General features: G+C 35.4%; 1 protein-coding gene and 1 long non-coding RNA gene across 3 annotated transcripts in view; one reads left to right on the top strand and one right to left on the bottom strand.

The window, feature by feature from the left end:
* LOC145676004 (uncharacterized) overlaps nucleotides 1-10,128 on the bottom strand; it is a 128,305-nt gene extending 118,177 nt beyond the window's left edge. Inside the window, exon 1 of the long non-coding RNA XR_014129259.1 lies at nucleotides 10,082-10,128. This is a non-coding gene — a long non-coding RNA (uncharacterized LOC145676004). The remainder of the gene's footprint in view (nucleotides 1-10,081) is intronic.
* Nucleotides 1-22,636, top strand: part of LOC145676002 (uncharacterized) — a 358,531-nt gene that overhangs the window by 117,893 nt on the left and 218,002 nt on the right. The gene's annotated exons all lie outside the window — the stretch shown is intronic.

Genomic DNA, 22,636 nt, shown 5'->3' with positions numbered 1-22,636 from the left:
GATAAATTTTGTCAATTTATATCAGTATATTTAAGCAACCTTGGCTTCTTTATAAAACAACAGGCATTCAGGCATGCAGAAATATACAATTTAGTTTCGTTTCGTATGTTTAGGCTTAACATCCTTACGTAATACCGAGGTTATCAAGGAAAAGACTTTCGCTTAAAGTGACATCCGAACCGCTACTTTGTTTACGCATGAAAGAAGGGTTGTGGTTCGACCGAGAATTGAACATGGGACACCTTGATTAAAAGGTGAAAAGGAAATAAAACTAATGCAGATGGTTTGATGTATGGAAACGTCACCATGAAGTTCACACGATTCGCATTTTTCGTACCTTTTATTTTTTTTTTCGGTTTAAACCAGTTGTTTATTTTTAAAAAAAGAAGAAAAACAGCTGGTGTAAAGCAGCCAACCCTAAAAGTAAATACTTCTTTTAAAAAAATACTCAAATAAGTAGCAAAATTCTATGTAGTATTTTTACTTCAAAATATTCCATACCCTCTTTTTGGAACAAAATAAAATTAAAATAAAACATAAGAAAAATACTTAGATTTATATGATACACTTAAAGGCTGCACACCTAGAGCTTTTGGTTTTGTATATTCTTGAAATTCTACAGTTTTATATAAGCACCATCACGGTTTATTCAGTCCTCAAGTTTTCTGTATTTTTAACAAGAGGGATTGAACATGAAGGGTGTGAGATAAGAACATGGTAACCCATAATTTTACTATTAGAAATTTTCTGCTGCACAATCCATTTTGAAAGTCAGAAAGCTGATTTTTCACATAAGTCTATACATGAGGGATTAAACGAAGCGGTATGCGTTGCTGCCTATCTGATGCTGCGTAACTCAGCAATTGAAAATTTGTTAGTTACCATGTTCTTGGCACACACCCTTCATATCATTATGGAACTCTTCCCACCCCACCAACACACACACAAAAAAAAGGACTACGGAATATATTTAAGTTAAGATAAATGCAACTGCACAACAAACATGATTGACTGGAGCTTTTGCGCTTCTATCGAGAAGTCCGGAATTCAACTCAGCATTCGACTATTCTGACAAAACTTTTCTTCATTCCGTCTATGAAGTAGAAATAGTGCGTGTACTGTGAGTTGGCTGACTTCATTTCTTATTGTTTTTAAATCGTTATTATTACTAATTACCAGCAGTGACGGTTTTGCGAGGGTTAGGGGGAGCGGTCTTTCGGACTGAAGCCTGTTCCCCAAAATTACGGAATGTCTAAAACAAACGAAATATATATTAGTTATGCCTTTACTCATAAACTTTAAGCTGCCGTCAAATAAAAATTATGAATGTTTAGAAAAACTAAACATTAGTAAGAAAAGAAAAACCTCCCAAAATACTTTTCTAAATCCGCCACTGATTCTCAGTATAAAATGATCTTCAGGGTTGTATCCGGAAGATTATCGCTAAATATATAAACGAAACGAAATACAATATTAGTTATGCCTGTACTCATAAACTTCAAGCTCCTCCCAAATAAAATTAGGAGATTTTAGAAAATGAAACAATCAGAGAAACCCGTCCCAAAGTACGTTTCTAAATCCGCTACTGATTATTTGTATAAATTAGTATTCAAGGTTGTATACGGAAAATTATTGCTAAATCGTTGCACAGCTACAGTATAACAGAAATGTGGAAGTACGGTTAGACGGATATATTGAAAAACGTACGCTTTGACGGATATGTAGAAAAACGTAAGTTTAACTTCTGCGTTAGAAGCTAGAGTACTAAACTCTTAGAAATGAAACAGACGACAAACTGAAATGATATCGAGAAGAAAAAATATCGATAACTCAAAAGTTAAAATAAAGTTAAATAGCCTCTAAAATTGCCCTCAAATACTACATTCTTCATGTTACCTTTAATTCGTGAAACATGTGCTCCATCCATCTTGATGGTGAATTTTAGAGTGAAATATGGCATTTAGGTCATGGAATTATTATCTAAGTATAGAATATACTATAAAAAAGCTATTTAGATAGAAAAATCATGAAAATGAAAAAAGCCAAAATTTCCAAAATTCTCGTTTTTTTCCCAAAAAAGCCGGCTTTTTATGTGAAAAAAACCATCGATTCAAAAAAGCCGGCTTTTTTGCATCTCTACTCATAACACTACACCACACATATTTACGGCATGAAAAAATAAGAAAGTTTGTTCTCTTATGAAGGTATCCACTATTGAGATATGCCCATTAAGGAGGTTTCACTGTATTAGAAATTAACCACCACTATTTTACCCACTAATTACATATGAATTGATTACATACGAATTATTGTAATTATTTTGCAAAATTCTGCCGTTATTTCAATTTATTCACCCCCAGTAAATTTTAGTGGGTGATTTTTTCCAAAATATTAATTGGGGAAAAAATTCCTTCGTCCCGTGCTGAAATCACATTCGTTTAGTATTTAATACTGTGCATAGTTGCAATTTCATTATTTTAATATTCTAGCCCTGTTGTTAACGGTAATTGTTATAATATTTGATCTCTTAATCTCCGCTCCTGTCCCTTCCTGACTATGTTATTGGCTCTGAATATCTTTCATAAGAAAATTATTCATTGATTTAATTGTTTTCTAGAAATCCGGTTTTTCAATTTGCAAATATTTTGTATCTTTCTGTTTTGCCTTTTTTAATGTAGCCTAATTTTAATAATCCGCTCAATGAATTTACGTGAATAATAATATATTTTACAAAAAAATTAAGCTAGCAACAAATAGTTCCTGCATAATACTAGACTCAGTCTAAAAATATATAATTCTTACCTCGATCGATCTCTTCATTTCTAAAAGCGTTTTGACTGCATCCTTCTAACTTCCGTCCATTGATACAACACTTGCGGAGTAGCACCTACCAACTGAATCTGGTATAGGCTTATTACTATATGGTCCCATTTTTCCTTATTGAAAAGGAGGTAGGTGAATGACCGCTCAAGACATTGCCAATTTCAGTCATCTGCATCTGCCCATCAATCTCTTTTCTCGGAAACGACCGCGGAGCCCAGGAGGGTAGGTATACGTGGGTCTTTTTGTCAATTGTTTTGATCGAAACACCACCCGAAAGAATGAGGTCATGTGGTTCTCGAAGCCGTACATGAGAACGAGGTCTCTTCGTATTTTGAAGTGAAATAAATAAATAAGAATACCTGTATTACCTTATTTCCTAAATGCTAAACCTTTTTTTAACTTCATGTAATAAATAACCTATAGACCCTACGATACTGATTGATACAATTGGATTTGGGGGAGTATTCTATTCCATCCAGAGGTGTGTGTAAAGAAATTTGGAGGGGTGTTGGGGGAGTGTAGATTACTCCCTGCTGTAGGCGGTTCTGGTATACTTCGATCGATGTTCCACATACGTGATTAAGGCAGGGGTGATATCTGTAAATTCTCCCATCATCTCCCCTTCAGAAAAAAAAAAAACATTCATTCATGTAATAAAAACAAAAGCCAAAGCATCCCCCTTACAATTCCTTTCCCACTAAATTTTGAACTGGCAGAAGTTCCTGTTCTTCGCACGGGAAGCTCCTGTTCTTCGAAAGTGTAATCAGTATAAAAGTGGAAACTTGAATGTTTTCAGAATTGATACCTCTTCCTCTTTAGAAGCGTAACCTTTGGAAACAATGGAACATGCTCAAAGATGCTATTTTAAATAAATAATTTATATATCCAATTTCACATCTCCAACTTAAGGGCGTACTTACATTGATTATTTTCTTCACAAATAAACAGAAATTTTAATATTATACAAACTACCCTCTCCCTCTTAGAAATTGAATTTCCGAAGGAAAAAAAGAAAGAAAGAAGGAAGGAAAGAAAAGAAAGCGACAAAGAGAATTTACTTAACATTTCTAACCTAAGCAAATCTTCCAATTGATTACTTTTTGAATAAAGAGGAAATCGTCCTTGCCAAATTTCCCTCTTTCCACTTTTAAAACGGAACTTTCAAAAACGCTAAACAGAACAAATATTTGAATCCGACTTCAACACCCTTAGGATACGTTTTATCAAACAAAAAAATCCTTTCTTATCGTTTATTTTCGCAGTGGTTCAGTGGTCAAGCATTCACTTCTGCTGCGTGGGGGCTCCTGATTCGACCCCAGCTCGCACCGAGTGGGTTTTGTGAACAAATACATTCTGCGTGGGTTTTCTCGGAGTTCTCCCGTTCCCTCCCACTTTCTTTATTCCACTATTTAATTCACTTATCATTGTCGCCTCCTTTACCGTACACGGCATAATCGTGAGACATAAAATTGATTGATTTACTATAATTTATTTTTTATCGTATATTTTGAGCATAAGAAGTTTCGTCTATCTATAGCCTCGACGTTTGATGAGTGAATCACTTTTTCTGTTTTATATTATGGTCTAAATTAATTTCTATGATAGGCATTCATCAACGCAATTAGCTAATAATCAGAATCGAAGAATGGACCTCCTATTGTAAGCAGTGCCGTCCCCCAGGGCGATGGCCCTGGGCGATGAAGTAAGGAGACGCAAAATTCGGGAAGAAAATAGAAAAGTAGGAAAGAAAATTGAATTCAGCAAAAATACTGTCGGATACTCTCGCCCTGGGCGCTGAATTTTCACGGCACGACACTGGGTAAATAGTTTGTATGCTTAATTACGGAGATGGAGCCTGGGAGACAGGCAGTAAAGTCCCTTCTCTCCTAAGTTTGGTATCCTTCAAATACTGCCAGATAACCGCTTTCAACAGTATAAACACTTTTTTCAGTACTGTTTGTACTGTAAGTGCGTTTGCACACGGCAACGATAATATCGGTGGAAGCCCCGACAATATCGTTGCCGGTGATGAGCGAAGTAAGCGACACACACACACAAAAATCTTCTCCATATATGAAAACAAATAAAAATAATAATAATTGGGAAAATTATTTTTTAAAACAAGGACTACAAAAACTGTTCTGAAGAGGTGTGGAGGACGGTACAAAACTTAGAAAAAATAGACCTATGCCTAAACATGATTAGATTTAACAGTGCCGTTTTAAATAGATGCTGTAAACATGTTATTTTCGTTTCGATGAGAATTGATGCTGCTATACATTGCAAACTATATTAGTTTTAATTTTTGTTGAAACACTGTTACATATTGTATGCATATTATTTTGTTTTCCATGCAATTAACATTAATGTCATAATAGATTAAATGATAAGATTCGAATTAGTAATTCTGTTTTACATTGATCCATACATACACTGGCGCAAATCCCGGGGGATGAAGGGGACATGCCCCCTCCAATCTTGGAACTGGGGAGACTGTCCCCTCCAATAATCCGATTTGAAATGTGTGTTTTGGGAGAGAAATTTGATTGTGTCCGATCGCCAGAAAGGAAAGTGAGATGAAATTAATGTCCACTCAGAATAAGCCTTAAATCTGCCCGCCTCCCAATGTTGAAGACAACTCTGCTCCCCTGATCCTCCACATCATTGTTTCTCGACTACAGAAATAGTTTGAACATCGCTATATATGTAATATGGAAACTATCTTACCCCCTCCCCCCAATGTTGAAGACAGTTTTGCGCTGTTGCATACATACCTGTCGTTTCTCGTTTCTTTTTGTCCATGAACTCAAAATCCTGGGCAAGGCTTGCATAAACTTTTCGCCACTTATCCCATATGCAAAGTCTACATTCCACAAGTTCAATAAGGGTTAAAATATCGAATGGAAAAATTCCTGCCATCTCTAAAAATCTAAGCAAAATTAGAAAGATACGAATGCAATAATACACAACCTTTTCATTCAGTCACTGTAGCTAAACTGCAGAACTCTATCAGGGGGTCGATCCCGGTACAAAAGGAGGAGGGAAAACTTGGATACATAGCTTTGGTCAATTGCCATTCCACAAGTTATTTTTAAAAAGGGGGGATTTGGGATAGCTATGGAAATGAGAGAAAAAATCTGCAACATGTGAAGCATGAAGTCACATCCCTATTGTTGAGATCACAATCAACAAAATGCCAAATGAGTCACTTGTCCTTGGAGCTTTGGAAAGGGTGTTTGATTGTGCTGGTTTCGTTTCAAAATAATAATAATTCTACTTTGACTTGTCAACAAATATTCTATTCAATCATTGCTTATTGAGTGGAACCGGGAAAAGTGATCTGCACACAATTCTGATGAAAATAAAAGAAAGTAATAATAATCAGGATTTTTTTCCATATGCTTATGTCCACAGTGTATCAAACTTTGAAAATTACGCTTAAATTAATTTCCAGAATGTATTAAAATTTAAAAGCATTAATAGATTAAAAAATATACCATCAAAGAGTGTGTGTGTGTGAGAGAGAGAAAGAACAAAAATAAAAAAAGGAGTTAAAATAATCAAGAAATTGGTTATCTAAATTTCCTATATTCTATTTGGTAATAGCTATTTAGAGGGAAACTAGTACTCTTCAGACTTCCCACATTTTATATTTATTTCATAAAGGGAATTAGCTACTCCAAAACAGAGACTGTAAAAAAATAATAAGCTGTTCCGAAGTTGTTTATAGTACAAGATAATAATAATCTATATATATAAAAGAGAACGCACAAATCCTTTGTTCCCTCATCACGCTAATACGGCTGAACCAATTTCTTTCATTTTTGGGGGGTTATTAGGATTTGGACCCTAGATGGTTTTTATCATATCACTTTAATTTTTAATTACCAGTGTCTTGAGATAATTGACCATTCAAGTGTCCATAACGTACAAATCCTTTGTTAGTTCATCATAGGTAAAAATAAACGTATTTATATGCAACCCGCATGACCGTGTCACTCGGCGGGTTAACATAAATGACAGGCGCTATAATGTTAACATTTACTGCAATCACTTGAAAGCGAAAAAGTAAAAATTATCTAAGTAACAAAGTTTATTGCGTTCCGGGGTGACCGCAGCGAAGCGGGGCGGGTTAACATAAATGACAGGCGATATAATGTTAACATTTAATGCAATCTTCTATGGTTTTTATCATATCACTTGAAAGCGAAAAAGTAAAAATTATCTAAGTAACAACGTTTATTGCGTTCCGGGGTGACCGCAGCGAAGCGGGGTGAACGCTGCTAGTATTATTATACAATTGTAATAGAGAAAATGAAAACAACAAAATTCCCAAGAAAAGAAACGAAACAAAAATACACAGCGCCTTGTCACTCACTCTCTTCATCTAACTCGCTGGCCGGCCGACATTATCGGTAGCGTGTGCATCCAATCATAAGAAAACATTGCCCCCGACAAAATCGGTGCCGGCGATACCGCCGACAGTATCGGGGGCTTGGCCGACAGCATCTGCGTGTCGGAGAATCGGCCGATAATATCGGTGGCGTGTACAAGCTACGATTTGAATACATTGAAGTCGATTTCACCGCCGACATTATCGGCCGAAAACGAGACAAGAACTCCCATATTTTTAAACTCGAATTTGAAAGATGCTTCTCGTCTCGAATTGCAGACGAGACATCCCACCTGTTCTACCCACAGGACGTCCCGGAGTTTTACTCTGATTTCTAACTCAAATAAATATCTATTTTTTTTTATAGAGGACCAATAAGCAGAAAAAAAATATCGAAAAATAGCATTTTAAATCATGAACTTCACACATACATAGAAATTTATGAAAATGAATAAAGAAAATAATCTTATTTCTCGATTTCAAAGTAAAATAAAATGGGCTCCCCCTAGAAAATTTTCTTCGAGTGCCCATGATCCTGACTGAGGACCTTTGGGTTTTCTTCACCACATTTTTGGCATGGAGGAACTAAAACTATGAGTTGAGTACGAATAGTGCAAATCAAAGGCGTACACATGCATGATTGATTGTACAATTGATAATAATTTAGAATAACTTTTAACTAAAACAAAAAGATGAAATATAAGTGTCACTGTTAATATTAAACAAATTGAAAATAGTTCGGAAAATGTATCGGTAAATATTGGTGTTCATTTCCGATGTCGACACCGATACTCCCAAAAGTGGCTGATATTACCGACACCGATACCGATATATCGGTACATTCCTAATTCTATCATGTGGAACACTTGGAGAAGAAAGACAAAATACATATATAAATAAATATGCACACACGTACTCAAGTTTACCACACTATCTTGCAATATTGCATGTCTGCCCACGTAAAGAAATCTTCCGAGATATAGACTTTTTCTATGAAATAATATTGGTCCACGTACTCAAAAACATACAATAGAAAGATGTGTCCACAAAAATTTGCCACTAGAGAAGAAAACAACACAATTCAACACAGCAAAACCCCAAAATAAATAAAGAATTGTTTGGTGTCTCACTAGCAAGTCGTCGCGCACCAAGCAGACGACAAGCTCTAAAGTTCCTCGCTGGTGATGTCACTGTGAAGAGAGTGTGAAAGTAGAGGTTCGGGACATAGGCAGAGAGCATCCCCTGCCCCAGATGCCGTTTAAGTCCAAGTCCAATCCCTTCTAAATGGGGATGAGAAGTTTTACGAGCCATGGAAATACTGGTTTCCATTTTAAATGAGTTTTGCTACGGTACACACTCCAAGCTGGCATTTTATCGTGTTGCTATGGATAAACAGCTTACTCTAAGGATTAGCGCTTTTCAAAATGTCTGCCAATAGGTAGAGTATCATCACCACACCTTTACTAAAAAGCGTATCCTAAAGGAGAAGCAAATTATATTTTCCATAATCCTAACTTTGCCGTGCGAAGAACGAGCATTTCTGATAATTAAATTTTCTTTTTTGAAAATAAAAAATATTTTGGTGGACAAACACCGTGTGCGTGGATTTCCTCGGGGTTTTTCCTTTTTCGTCCAACTTTTTCATTCCACCATTTCATTCATTTCTCTTCATTACCGTCTCCTTTAGCTTAGCCGGCATAATCGTGGGACGAAAGACTCAAAAATTTCATTTTTAAAAATGAAACAATTCCTGCAAATCGTTAAGAAAAAATATCCTAAAATATGCGGCAATCTGATTATCGCCTAAGTGAGGTGGGTTGCATAAAATAAAGGGGTTTAAGTTTTCATCATTGTAAAGTTGTTGGTTAAAAAAAACAATAAAACAAAAACCATTACCAATGCCTCGAGAACTGTTGGCCATATCTTGATGTTTTCACTCAGCTGTTCTCAAGGAGAGTTTCTACATATAACAGAATTTCAATATTTATGATAATTATTACGAAAATGATATTCAATAATTTCCCTAGCACCTGATGAAAATAGAGAAATCGCAAGAGGGCAAATCGTACAGTAATAATCGGATGGTGCGAATTGCGTATGTAGTTCCTAATCTTGCAAGATAGTAAGTAAATAAATTAGTGCTATCAAAAAACTAATTTCTTTTGTTCTGATTCTCCCAATTCCGGCGGTTGTGCGGATGATCAAGTAGCTTATTTGTAAAATTTCTTGAGAAGCTTTTAAACAAGCGAAACGTGCCTCTATCCAAGGAGCGATTTACATATTTAATTACAGAATCGTTGATAACAGACCAACTTTCGCCGCCATGGTAACAATAGCAACAGTGCATTATGTGTCTCCGAATCTTGTATCACAAACAGGCTTGAATGACAAATAATAAAGGCGTTCATGTTTTAATTGACTGTTTAAAAAACACAAAAACGTTTTTTTAAGTAATAAATGGAAACCGATTTCAAAGCGCTGAAAAGTAAATATAATTTTCAAAGGCTCTAAAATGGTGAAAATTAATTTTACTTTTATTAATAGAAAAACTTAACTTTATGCCACACCAAGGAAACTAATACCTAATAAAAAATATCATTGAAGCTATTTTTCTAAATGGAAAGTGGGAAAATTAAACTAAATCAATCAAAAGATAAAAGTAACAGACTTCACACACTGAAAACTCGCTCTAAAAATGCGCTGAAAAGCAGTAAAGAATTTTTTTAAAAAAAAATAGCACAAAATAATCATGGAAAGCGCTTAAAAGCAGATAACAATTTATTATTATTTTTTCCCCCGGTGGTATATATATTTTTAATCTCATCCCTCGGAAAAGGCTAAATAATATGAGAAGAAAGTACTTACTCAGCGTCTTTCAGTTGCTCTCGCTCTGCTCATACCCTACGCTGTCCAGGTCCACAAATAACTGAGGGTGATGGTGATAAAGGAAAGGGGAGGGGAGGGATGTTGGAAGGCAAAGTGGTCGTAGGCCTCCACACCGCGGGGGATTAATTTTTACGATAGTATGTGTGTGATTGGTCCCAAGCACGGATGCCATTGTAGAACACTGAGTTGCAAGGCGTTGATTTTTCCCGGGGTTGTAGACAAAGATCACTGCCTCTGCTCTGCAACCCCTGGAGCATTCAAGTTTCTCAACTTTCCCCTTCGCAAAGAAGAAAATGAAAGTCTCAAATGTAGAAACTCAGTGACACTCACAAGTAGTCAACCGGAGATTAAAATGCAAATATTCAAATAAAAGCATTTAAAAAAAAATAGTGGTTATATATAATGGTAACATATTCTGGATTGTGTTTAATTACGCATTTTGGTAAAAGAAAAGTGTATTTAATATTAATATTAAAAAAAAAGCAAACGATACTGTCGTGAGTACGCCACGTAAAGAAGAACGGATTCTCACTTGATATTGAAACCGGAAGTGGTAGCAGACAGGGGTGCCAAATAAAAATAGTCAAAATAAGGGACGAGTTTCAATAAGTATTACGGGAAGGGTTTTGATAGAAATGATCTAGTGGAAAAAAAAAAGAGCCAGTCATCAACCCCATACCAAAATAATAAACTTCCCGGCATCTACTATTGTTGCCTTGATTATTTGGCCTAAACCAAAATATACCAGTTAAAAAAAAAAAAATACCTGCTTCTCTTTCGATATGTAAATTCAGTACTTCCTGTGAAATTTATCTGGCCAGAATTTAAGCTGTCAACGCACACCTCACCATATATGTAAGAAGAATTAGGGAGTTTCGCGATGTGCATGGGCGCCGATTCGGGGGGGGGGCAAAGGGGAGCAGTTGCCCCCCACTTTTTTTGAAATTACCCATTAATGTATATAGTTTCATTTGGAAATATAAAGTTTTGTAGGTTTTATTCGTTCATAGAATAAAAATGGTGCCATAAAATATTTGTCGTTCTATGAGTACGTATTGGTTGTTTTCCTGTGGAATTAAGAAAGCTACAGGATTTGCGTTTGAACTGCCACTAAAAATGGCCGAAAAAATTAACCTATTGCAGCGCCACAATTCGAGCGTACTTTCATTTCTTCTTGCAATTGATCGATATGTTAGTTAGCCGCTCTGGAACTAATTGAGATAACATTTCGCAAGAAAAGAAGTCCTTCACAAGTTATTCTTTAATTGCACAAAATCGACAGTTCCTAAAATGTATTTTCTTCTTTCTAATAATAAGGAATATTTTGAATTGATTTTTTTCAGTTTAACATCCTGTTCAGCAGCGAAGTTATGAGACGTGGACTAAATGATCAACGTGGAGTCCGAACCACGTGAGCTCCTCCGAGAATCGAGCCCTGGTCTCCCACGTCTAAGGCGCGTACGCTAACCGCTTAGCCTCGAAGGAGCTCAGAAACGAATATTAATTTTGCAGTGTAATATAGGAGTTTAGGGGTGTACATATACAGTTTTGTATATACAATTAAATTTAGTGAATTCAGCATAATTCTAGATTTTAGGATTATTTTGTATAATTGAAATGTGGAGTGACTCTAAGTATTGCTGAGTTTTGATATATTCCAAGAAAGTGAGAAGTGTACTGAATGGCAGCGAACATGTTTCGGGAAGCTGCAAAAGTATTTATTTAAATGTCGTAGCATATGCTTATAGTATTCACTGTCATTCTAAGAGTAATAATACATATAATAGCATTCGTGGAATTAAAAATATAAGTTGTTCATTAATTTCCAGTTTCAATATAACTTTTGCAAAACAAGCCTCATTATTCATTACTATGATTATTTGATTAATATTATCCTTTCTGTTTATTTGTTTTGCAAACTTCTTATTAAATAGGCCCCTAATCTGATCACACAATTTTCCAGACAGATATTCATGAGCAAGGAATCAAATCTCTTCTTACACCTTCGTTGTTTAAGAGTATCTACGCGTGTTGCTCTTGTCAATTTACTTAATAAAATATGAAACAAAATATACGGTATAACTGAAAAGACAGCATGCTAATAGTTATACAACCTTTCGTCAAACAAAGTGTTACAAGCAACCAGGAAAACTAACATTGCTATCAAATATTCAGATCATGTCTTGCCCCCCACTTTTAACGTCCAATCGCCGCCTCTGGCGATGTGATTGCCGTTAAGAAGATAGAGGTACATCTTCAGTAATTTCCTTTTTCAAGTGAAACGTTTTCGATATGTAATTAACTGACTCACACAGAAAGACATTTTATTATCTGTTCGTATTAATACATGAGTATGTACTACAAAAATAAAGGAAATATAGTCTCATTACTTTTTATTCCATACTAGCTCAAATGCCCGTTCTTTGCACAGAGCGAATTAGGTTTATGGAATCTATTTGACCCTTCTATCCCCCTTAAAATACGAATATCAATGAAAGTGCACTAATAAAAATCCGTAACATATTCAGTTTTTGGCGTGAAGTTTGAACCTCCTACTCCCTTTAAGGAAAGTTGCATTGTTTTACAAAAAAAAAAAAAAAAAAAAAAAAAAAAACTGTTCAATCATTTCCTCGTGAGGACATCACAAACAACAAGTATCGTCGATTTAAAAGTGAAGGATGAAGAAGAAAGAACACGCCCTCTTTCTTCCCTTAAAATTTGAAATTTTCAAAGTAATTCGATAAATAATAATAATAATAAACTGTTCCAAAATTCATTTCTAACTGTTCAATCATTTCCCCATGATACGATCATGAACATACAACATTATTTCCTTACGTGCAAAGAAAGTATTGTAAATCACCCTCCTCCGAAAGGAAAATTTTCAGAAACGTTGAAACCAGGGGCGTCATTTAGGGGGCAAGGAGGTGCAGTTGCCCTCGTGAGTGAGATTTATCAATGTAATAGTAGTAAATGAGTGAAAAACGCGAAATTTTACTTATATCAAGAGGTCGCGGTGGCTCAGTGGTAGAACGTTCACCTCCGGTGCTTGGGGTCCCTGGTTCGATCCGAGCTCGCGCCGTGTGGACTTTGTGGTGGACAAACACTATGCTCGTGGGTTTTCTCGGGGTTGTTCCGTTTCTTCCCACTTTCTCCATTTCATTCATTTCTCATCATCACCGTCTCCTTTAGCCCAACCGACATAAGCGTGGGACGTAAAACTTAAAGATTTCATTTCATTTTTACTTAAATTGCCAGAAAGAAGACTTATTGACTGCTTTTCATTTATACTCCGTTATTACCTAGCATGGGTCTCAGAGGCCCGCTAAAGCTTTTGCCTTAGTTTTTTTTTTTTTTTTTTTTTAACATCTCTCAAGGAAATGTCGTGTTTTTCTTCTTTCTTAAATTATACTTACGTACTTTTCTGGTTTAGGAGTGAATGGTATCTTAGAAGGGGAAGCTTCTGTGTTTGGGTGCTTCGATGTTACTGTCTGGAAGAGGGTACGGTACAGTAAGAATTTTTCATGTTTCATATGTATGATTTTCTGTCATTTTTCAGTTATATAGAAAATAAGCTTAGCAGTTGAGAACAAAATTACTTGGATGGATGACGGGTAAGTTGAAAATAACGGAGACACTTCAGTCCGTGAGTTACGTTGTTCTTCTGATAGTAATCCGCACAATCAAGCATGTAAATCTGAGTCGATTTCAAACAATAAGAAAGGTGTTATTGTTTGATGATAAAAGGACCAGGAACGAAAGGGTAAAAACAGATCGACTGGTTCCTTTTCGATCATTTGGATTCTTGTTCTTGAATAACTATAGAACAAAATACGTTCTGAGTGAATGCATTTGACTATTGACGAACAGCTTATTTCTTGTAGAGGGCTAGTGATGAGCGCAAGACTCTTGCATGCAAGACGAAGGCCAGGAATCCCGATGTAAGACCAAGACCAAGGGGTGCAAGGCCAAGACCAAGACCAAACCAGTTTTGCACAAGTACCGGCACCACATGATCTTTTTTATAGAATGTAAAAAAGAAGGGGACAAATCATTACATCTTTTACTTGAATTTATGGCTTCAGTAAAAATGCCGCTGGAGTAAATGTGTTCCTAGTAGTTTATGCAATCCGTTTGAGTCGATCTGCCCCTGTAGTATATAGCTACACTATGTCGTTTTCTGAATTTGTTCGCGTTTTCTGTAGATATTGCTCGTTTCCAAGCCACACAAGTGTCATCTTGCGCCATGCGAACTTTTTTGGTGGATAAACACCGTGTGCGTGAATTTCCACGGAGTTTTTCCGTTTTCTCCTACTTTGTTCATTCCATCATTTCAGTCATTTTTCATAATCACCATCTCCCTTAGCCTTGGTGCATATTCGTGGGACGTTAAACTAGATACTTCATTTCATTTCAAAGCATATTAGTGGTATTCTTCCTAAACTAAAGCGAAATTTAGTATTGAACATCGGTAATTCCGTACACCATAGGTGCCGACTTGTGACAGTTGCCTCATATTCATTTTTATTTAATTTTAAATAAATTCTTTTAATTCAATTATGCATATGATTAAAACAACTTTAGTGAAGGTCATTTTAAATTTTGTATGTTTAAAAAACAAAGGGAACTGAAATAGCATTCTTTATTTTCTTTCCCTATCCACATGTAAGATGCTTTTCATTCTGTATACCTGTCATTGCGGCAAGGATATTTAAACTACCCTTCTTTTGTTCCAATAACAATACTCGCTGAACGTCTGAAGCTACACGAGACCACCTATATAGAGGGTCGTTCATGAACCCAAGCAAAGAAACAGAAGAGCTTTTAACATATTTCTGTGAAAGAGGAGAAAAATAGTAAAGCTTGCTCAAACAGAATAGAATCGTAGTACAAATTAATCTCTATGAATTTGTGAAACTCACATATCCGTCAGGATATCTCCATGTAGAACTTAGATAAAATTTTGGCACAGATTTGTAAGTTGGTCCAATCCCATCAAACTATATAAATCTCAAATTCATAATCTTGGGAATATCATTAGTCATAAAGTATCAGCTGATCAACGTTAATCGTATGTTTATTATCCAATGTCACGTAACTAAGTATTTTCAAATGTAAGGTTGTAAATTATCCAGTTTTGTATTGTGCATACTTATAAGGGCTCATTATGTAAGGATAAACAATCATAAATTTCATGTAGGACTGGTTATGGATGTCGGTTTCATTAGTTTGTTTATGTGTGGCAGATTACTTATAATAATTCATTCAAGCAATAGGTCAAGAAAGAAAACAGAAATGTAATTTATTTATCTTAAATTGATTTTGGTGCTAAGGCCTTATTCTTATTCTTATTCTAAGCCTTATTCTTCATATTTGTTATCAGAAAATTTCAGATTCAGTGTTAGCTTTCGTCATACTTGATTTTTTTTATTTAAACATTTTTTTTTTTTTTTTTTTACTCATTAAAGCTTTTGTTATATTGTTAACCTAGATTCCGCAACTTTTTCCTTCATGAACAAATTGTACCCCTAACCTCAGGAATAACATTGGTTTTCAAGGGTTTGTTAGGCTAAACCAATAAGACAAGGTAGGAAATTTTCTAATTCTATCTACCATGGACTGAATTGAACTGATTTTCATGACTTTGAACCAAATTTTAAATTCAAGATATAAGTTTATTTCTTGCAACATTATTATTATTATTATTATTATTATTATTATTATTATTATTATTATTATTATTATTATTATTCTCTAATTTTCATGGAAGTTGAAAATCAGTCTAGAAATTAGAACAAAATTATACTTCAGCATTGCAGCCTATGAATACACGAATACAGGTGCAAACAAAATAAATTTTCATTTGCTCTCTCGGTTTAGGGGATCTTATTTCCCTAAAGCCGTGGGACACCGCGGGGAGATAGGATTTCCATTACCGTAAAATCAGTCTTCATCGAGTCATAAACCACCTTACTTCGAAGAACGGAGACTTCAACGGTGGGGCAGATGACAAATTATGGCATCCGGAACACGAACACAACATCCCACTCATTTTTCTTAAGTTCTACAAAATTTGGCGCTCCAAATAACAACCACTAATACATCAATCTCTCTCTCTCTCTCTCTCTCTATTATTAATTTTTACAAAACTTGGCGGCCGGAACAGAAAAACCTCTTTATATTTTTAAATTTTCACAGACTACATGGGTATGACCTTGGGTCCGAGACTTAAGTATCCATTGGAACTTTTTAATGTGTGCTCATAAAATTAATATCGAAATAACATTTTTATGACACTGACAAAAACTTGGTGCATGTGACCGCAAGTTTGATTGCATGGGCGAATGCTTATACGTTGAATAATTGTTTATCAATATAACATTTAGCCTCCTTGCGTATACGGCACATCGAGGATTGAGCGATATAACATTATACATTAACAAAAAATTTATGTTATATAATTGAAAGTAACTATGTTTGTGACTCCTTATCTCTTGAATCACCCGACCGATCTCGGTCAAGTTTTCTTCATAGATGAGGTTTGAGCCTGGGAGTGTTTTCATTTCAGTTTGACGGTAAAACTTTGGCGTGGAGAGGAGCGGGAGCTATAAAATAATTAATAAAAATTAATAACCCTTGAACTACCCACCCGATCTAAATCAAATTTTTAACATAGATGAGGTTCGGGACTGATTTTTTTTTTTTTTTTTTTTTTTTTTAGAGTTTCACTTTAATGGTAGAACCTAGGGAAGGAGGAGGGGAGGGGTATATATAACTCTTGGAACACCCGACCGATCTTGATCAAATTTTCAACATAGGTGAAGTTCAGGATTGGAACAATTTTTATCATTTTACTTTGACGGTGCAACGTAGGTGAAAGGGAGGAGGGAGATATATATGTAAAAGAAATAAAAATAAAAAATATAAGTGACTGTCTTTGTGACTTCATCACTATTGAACCAGCCGATCGATCTCAATCAAATTTTCAAGATAGATGAGGTTCGGGTGGTTTTTATCATGTCACTTTGACGGTAGAGCTTAGAGGAGGGTGAGGGGAGGGGAAAATGTACAAAAATAAATAAAACGTAATAACTCTTGAACCACCCAACCGATTTCGATCACTTTTTCAACTTAGATGAGATTCGGACCTGAGATGGTTTCTGTTGTATAATATTACTTTGACGGTGCAGCTTAGAGGAGGGAGAGGGCAGAGATATGATCGAAAATGACCAATATTAAATTGGAATCTATAGTTTTGGGGGTCGCTGAGATAAACAGTGACACTTCCGATGCTCGATGCTCTTTAAATCCACATTCAGCGAAGTAGCTTGGAGGAGGGGAGGGGAGATAAAAATGATCGAAAATGACAAATATTAGTGTCGAATCCATAGTTTTCGAGGTCGCTGATTTGAATACTGACACTTCCAATACCATTTACGACCAAATTCAGTCCCTGGAAGGGGGAGATACATACAAATGATCAAAAATGATCAAATATTAGTGTCAAATCCATAATTTTGGACATCGCTAAGGCGAACAGTGATACTTCCGATCCCGTTTAAATGCAAATTCAGCACTGGAACTTGGGGGAGGAAGGAGATATATACAAATTATCGAAAATGACCATTATCAATGTCGAATCCATTATTTTCGAGGTCATTGAGATGAACAGTAACACTTCTAATGCTGTTTAAATCCAAATTCAGCCCCGCAACTTGGGAGGAGAGAAATATAAAAATCATCAAAAATGACCGATATCAGAGAGCGCTTTAGTAGTAGTAAAAATTGACTGATTAGCGAAACATATTCCGCCTTATGCAGAGTCGTTTTGATGTCTGATTAGCGTCATACTAAAGGCCTGACTACTGCAGGAAACATGTTAGTTGAACTCTGGTATTTCACTAATTACGTGTGAGAACGACTCTGCATAAGACTCATTATACTTTTAAAATTTAACCCAGCTAAGTGGGTAACTGATGCTAATACATATTCACAAGTGAGACTCATTTTGTACAGTTATTTTAAATAACTTGGAGTTTGATGCCGTTATTTTGTATTTCTAATATAGGTCAAAAGTATTTATAAATTGAATTTACAGAAAAGACATAGACAGTTGAGTATTTTTCAGTTTTCACTCAAATTATTCTAAAATATTAAAAGATTTGATTATAATAATTTTAATTTTAATTTTTCTCTTTCTTTTTTTTGTCAATATTGCTCAACATATAATCATCATCGGCAGCAGCAGCTATTTTGCCGTTATTTCCAGGTTACTTGCTGCAACTGAGAAGCTTCGATGTACGGTGATCCTCAGCTAGTCTCTTCGTTTTGACGTAGCAATTTTCTGTTTTAATACCTTCCTTCAACTACAGTCTCCTTCGCTCCCTCCCCTCTCTTTCCTTCCACCATACCCTCTAGCACGTCCCTCATAATATAGTTCCTCCTCAGCCAATATACCAAACAGTTCCTCTTCTTCCTCTTAACAATATATAAAATTCTTCTTTTTTCCCCCCTAGTGCTAATATTTGTAACACCCCATTCGTTTTTCGTTCAACACAACTAATTCTATCCTTTTTCCTTCATGCCCGCCTGCAATTTTTTCATCGCTTTTGCGTAATGTCCATGTTTCTGTCTCATAGAGTACATATTGGAATCAGTAAAACCAAATCTCAATATGTAATTGGAAGTTTGTTTAATACAGGGATTGGCTAATCGTGGTTGAAAAGAAAAATCTGATGCCTTTAGAGTGTAAAAATAATTTTGTAATTCATGGTATTTCAATAGTCTGTACAGTCTTGATTTTCTTTCATGGGTCTCAGGGCTAGCCTCCCCAGTTTGGGAACCAGTGGAGTGTTGGATCTGTTCAAAAATATAAACAGATTACGAAAACGTTGTGACGAAAAGTAGTGAAGCGTGGGCACCCATTAAAAAATAACGGTCATCACCTATTTTGTACACTATCATCATACTTACACGAAGGTAAACTATATTACATTTGGAAACATACACTGTATTTTCGTTACTATTGGCGCAATGTAGAACTTATTATCCGTTATATCCAGAGTTAAATTTACCTATGAAAAGTATTAGATTCCTTAAAAGCAAGACTTGCAAGACTCTTGCAACCAAGACCAAGAGCTCCAGTGCAAGACTAAGACAAAGACTTGATGTGCAAGACCAAGACTGCCCCGGTCTTGATCTTGCATTTGCTCATCACTATATAAAGGACGATGCCAATTCTTTCATGCCTAGTAAATCAGCCAAGTATGGACTTAAAGTATTTTGGTTGTCTGATACGAAAAATAGCTATGCATTGGATGGAATTCTAACACGAGACACAGGCAAATAACCCTATAGTAAAAGATTTGCCCCCAAAACTTAGTTCTTGAGTTAGTAAAACACATCGAGAATTCAAGAAGAAATGTTGCTTTTGATAATTAGTTTTCGTCGGTTTCTTTAGCAAAAGAACTCCTTGCGAAAGTTGACAACAGTTGGAACTATGGAACAGATAAAGAGTGAAATTCCACCTATCATGAAAACAAACAAGGAACGTCCAGACCAGTCGTCTGAATTGGCTTTTGTGAAAATATGACAATTGTAAGTTCTGTCCCCGAACGACTCAGAAGCGTAGTTTCTCTCACCACAACACTCAGAGACAAAATATTATCCTAGAGATTTAAAACAAAACCGGAGATAATCATATATTACAATAACACGAAAGGAGCAGTAGATTGTCTGGACCAGATAACAAGAAATACACCACAAAAAGAAAATCAAAAAGATAGGCATGTATTTGGTTTTCAACATGTTAGATGTAGCATATGTAAACGCTTTCCTGGTGTATGTCACATGTGCATCTCTTTCCCAAGAATTCATCTAAGAGAAGATTTTTTCTTTCTTTTTTTTTTTTTAAAAAAAAGTTAAGGTATTATGTGTGTGCTGTTTCACTTTTGAATGGAATTACGATTCCCCAAGTAAGTTTGAAAATATAATCTTTACGTTTAATGTCCCACGATTATGCCTGTTAGGTTGAGGAAGACTATGATTAAAGCAAGTGAATTATGATGGACGAATTGGTAGAATGAGAAAGTGGGAGTGTCCCGAGAAAACCCACGAGCACTATGTTGTCCGCCTCAAGGTTATTTGTCGGGAACGAACTAGGGACCTCACCCATCAGATAGTTCAGTAGGGGGGTCTCAGTTACGATTCCCGATGGGGGAGCCTTTGAAATATTAAATATCGTCGATGCATCTGTGTTCGTGTCCCTCTCGTTCAAGGTTACTGGAAATAAATGTAAAACGTGAATAACCGAATATAATAGAGATAAGTTACGGATATAGTTTCGGTCTTTTTGTAATAATAATAATAATAATAATAATAATAATAATAATAATAATAATAATAATAATAAACTTAAATTCTCTGGACTATAATATTTTATCATGACCGAAATCAGTGTTTCATCGTTAATAAAATATTACAATCGTAAACGTTTGCAATGTGTTATATACACAAGTGTTTCTTGACTCTTACTTAAAAGAGCAGTCTTAGGATAGTGGCTTGAGCAGTCGTTTCGTGAGTCAGGGCGCGCGGTTCGAGTCTCTCCGACGAAATTCCGAAATATTTTATAATTTACAAAGTTGACATTTGTGATGTATAACAACATAAAACATAGTCAATTTCTCTCGTTCTTACAAGTTAGAGTTGAAACGACTTCCTTCACAGGGGAAAACTAACATGACGTCACAGTCTACACTCTCGATTCCTACTGTCTGAAAACTCGGAGTGTTTCGAAAACAATTGATGAATACAAAAGGTCATCCTTAAGGTCTAGTATAAGTCATAAATTTGCCTGAAACGACTTTGTGGAATTGTTTCTAGGTTCTTGCACTCTTACTAAAAGTAATAATAATATTTCCGTTCGTCATTTTCAACACGTTCAATATATTCGTTCAACCAAAATTGGTAAATACGAACTATTTTTTGTATATATATTTTGTTAAAATATCAATATAACGCAAACATAACCCAATGTCTTTTACCCAAAGAAAGGGCGTTACGATGTATCGTGATGAAGACAAACCCTACTTAGTTTCTGTTAAGGCATTTGAAGGTTCGATTTTCATATTGTCCAGTAGCTGACACCTTCTTTCCCCCCCTCTTTTCCTTCCAAAGTATCTCTTATAAAGCAATTCATCCTTATAGAAGGACCAAACAGTTTCTTTTGATTTTTCTTAACTTCAGTATGCTTATTTGCATTGGAATAGGATGTAATATTTAGGTCTCAAATATACAATAATAATAATAATAATAATAATAATAATAATAATAATAATAATAATAATAATAATAATAATAATAATAATAATAATAATAATAATAATATAGAAGACAAATTCCGTATGAGGACAGATTATATTAAAATCTGTAAAATCGCCCCTAGCGTTAGGTAAAAGTTAGAAAATAGTCGGGATTGGAGACAATTGTAAGGATTATCAGGACATACCCTCTGCATACGTCCCTACGACTAGCTAAATGTTAAACGCAACTAATGTAGTACCTCAAGTGCCAATCTTTGAGCAGACTACTACTACTTAAATAAGAAATAAAGTTTCCTATAATAAGTCTTGAGTGTATGCTCGTTATCAAACTATGTTGTGCTTCTTTTATTATATATTTTTTTTTGTTTTCTATTAAAAAGTAAATCAAGTACAGGCAGCAATCGTTTCAGGTATTACATTTGAAGAAACTTGAAAAATAAAAAGTGACTATATAGATAGAGCTCCGTCACCAATTTACCTGTAAAATTGAGGGTAACCCTCAATCAGTATGATGGCTGGATTTCGAACCTAGGGTTTCCCGATTCTAAACAGAGATGTTGCAAATAATGGAATGAATCTTCAACACAAAGTCGAAATTTTAGTTCTCTCTCCTCCTAAAGGAGTCACGATGGCTCAGTGGTGGAGCATTCACCTCTTGTGCATGGAGTCCTTGGTTCGGTCACAGCTCGCGCCTTTGAGCTTTCTGCTGGAGAAACACCGTATGCCTGGGTTTTCTCGGAGTTCTCCGATTTCCTCCCACTTTCTTCATTCCATTTCACTCATCCCTCATCATAATCGTCTCCTTTAGCTTAACCAGCATAGACGTGGGACATAAAACTTAAAGATTTCATTTTTCTCTCCCCCTGAAAGATCTCAGTTACGCTACCGCTAAGTCTTCGTATGAAATACAAATTCCGGGACCTACTTCAGTGCATGGGCTACTTCACTTTTAAAGACTTCTAAAGAAAATAATATGTATTTTCTTTAGAACTGACCTTAAAACTCACTAAAAGCCAATGTCAGTTAGTTAATACGAAAGAGTATCGGCTGACTGATTCTACAACTGTAAAATAGCGATTTCTACAAAATATTGAAATCGTTAAGGCAGGGGATGATATGAATGTGGAAAGTAATAATTGGCACTATTAAAGAAGCTGCTTTCTTTAACAACATTAAATAATATCAAAGTGACTTCAATGAAAATGTCCGTTCA

The sequence above is a fragment of the Thermobia domestica genome, chromosome 18 (assembly GCF_964235325.1).
Source record: "Thermobia domestica chromosome 18, izTheDome1.hap1.1, whole genome shotgun sequence".
NCBI classification, from domain to species: Eukaryota; Metazoa; Arthropoda; class Insecta; order Zygentoma; family Lepismatidae; genus Thermobia; species Thermobia domestica.
This window is presented reverse-complemented; position numbering and strand designations above follow the sequence as displayed.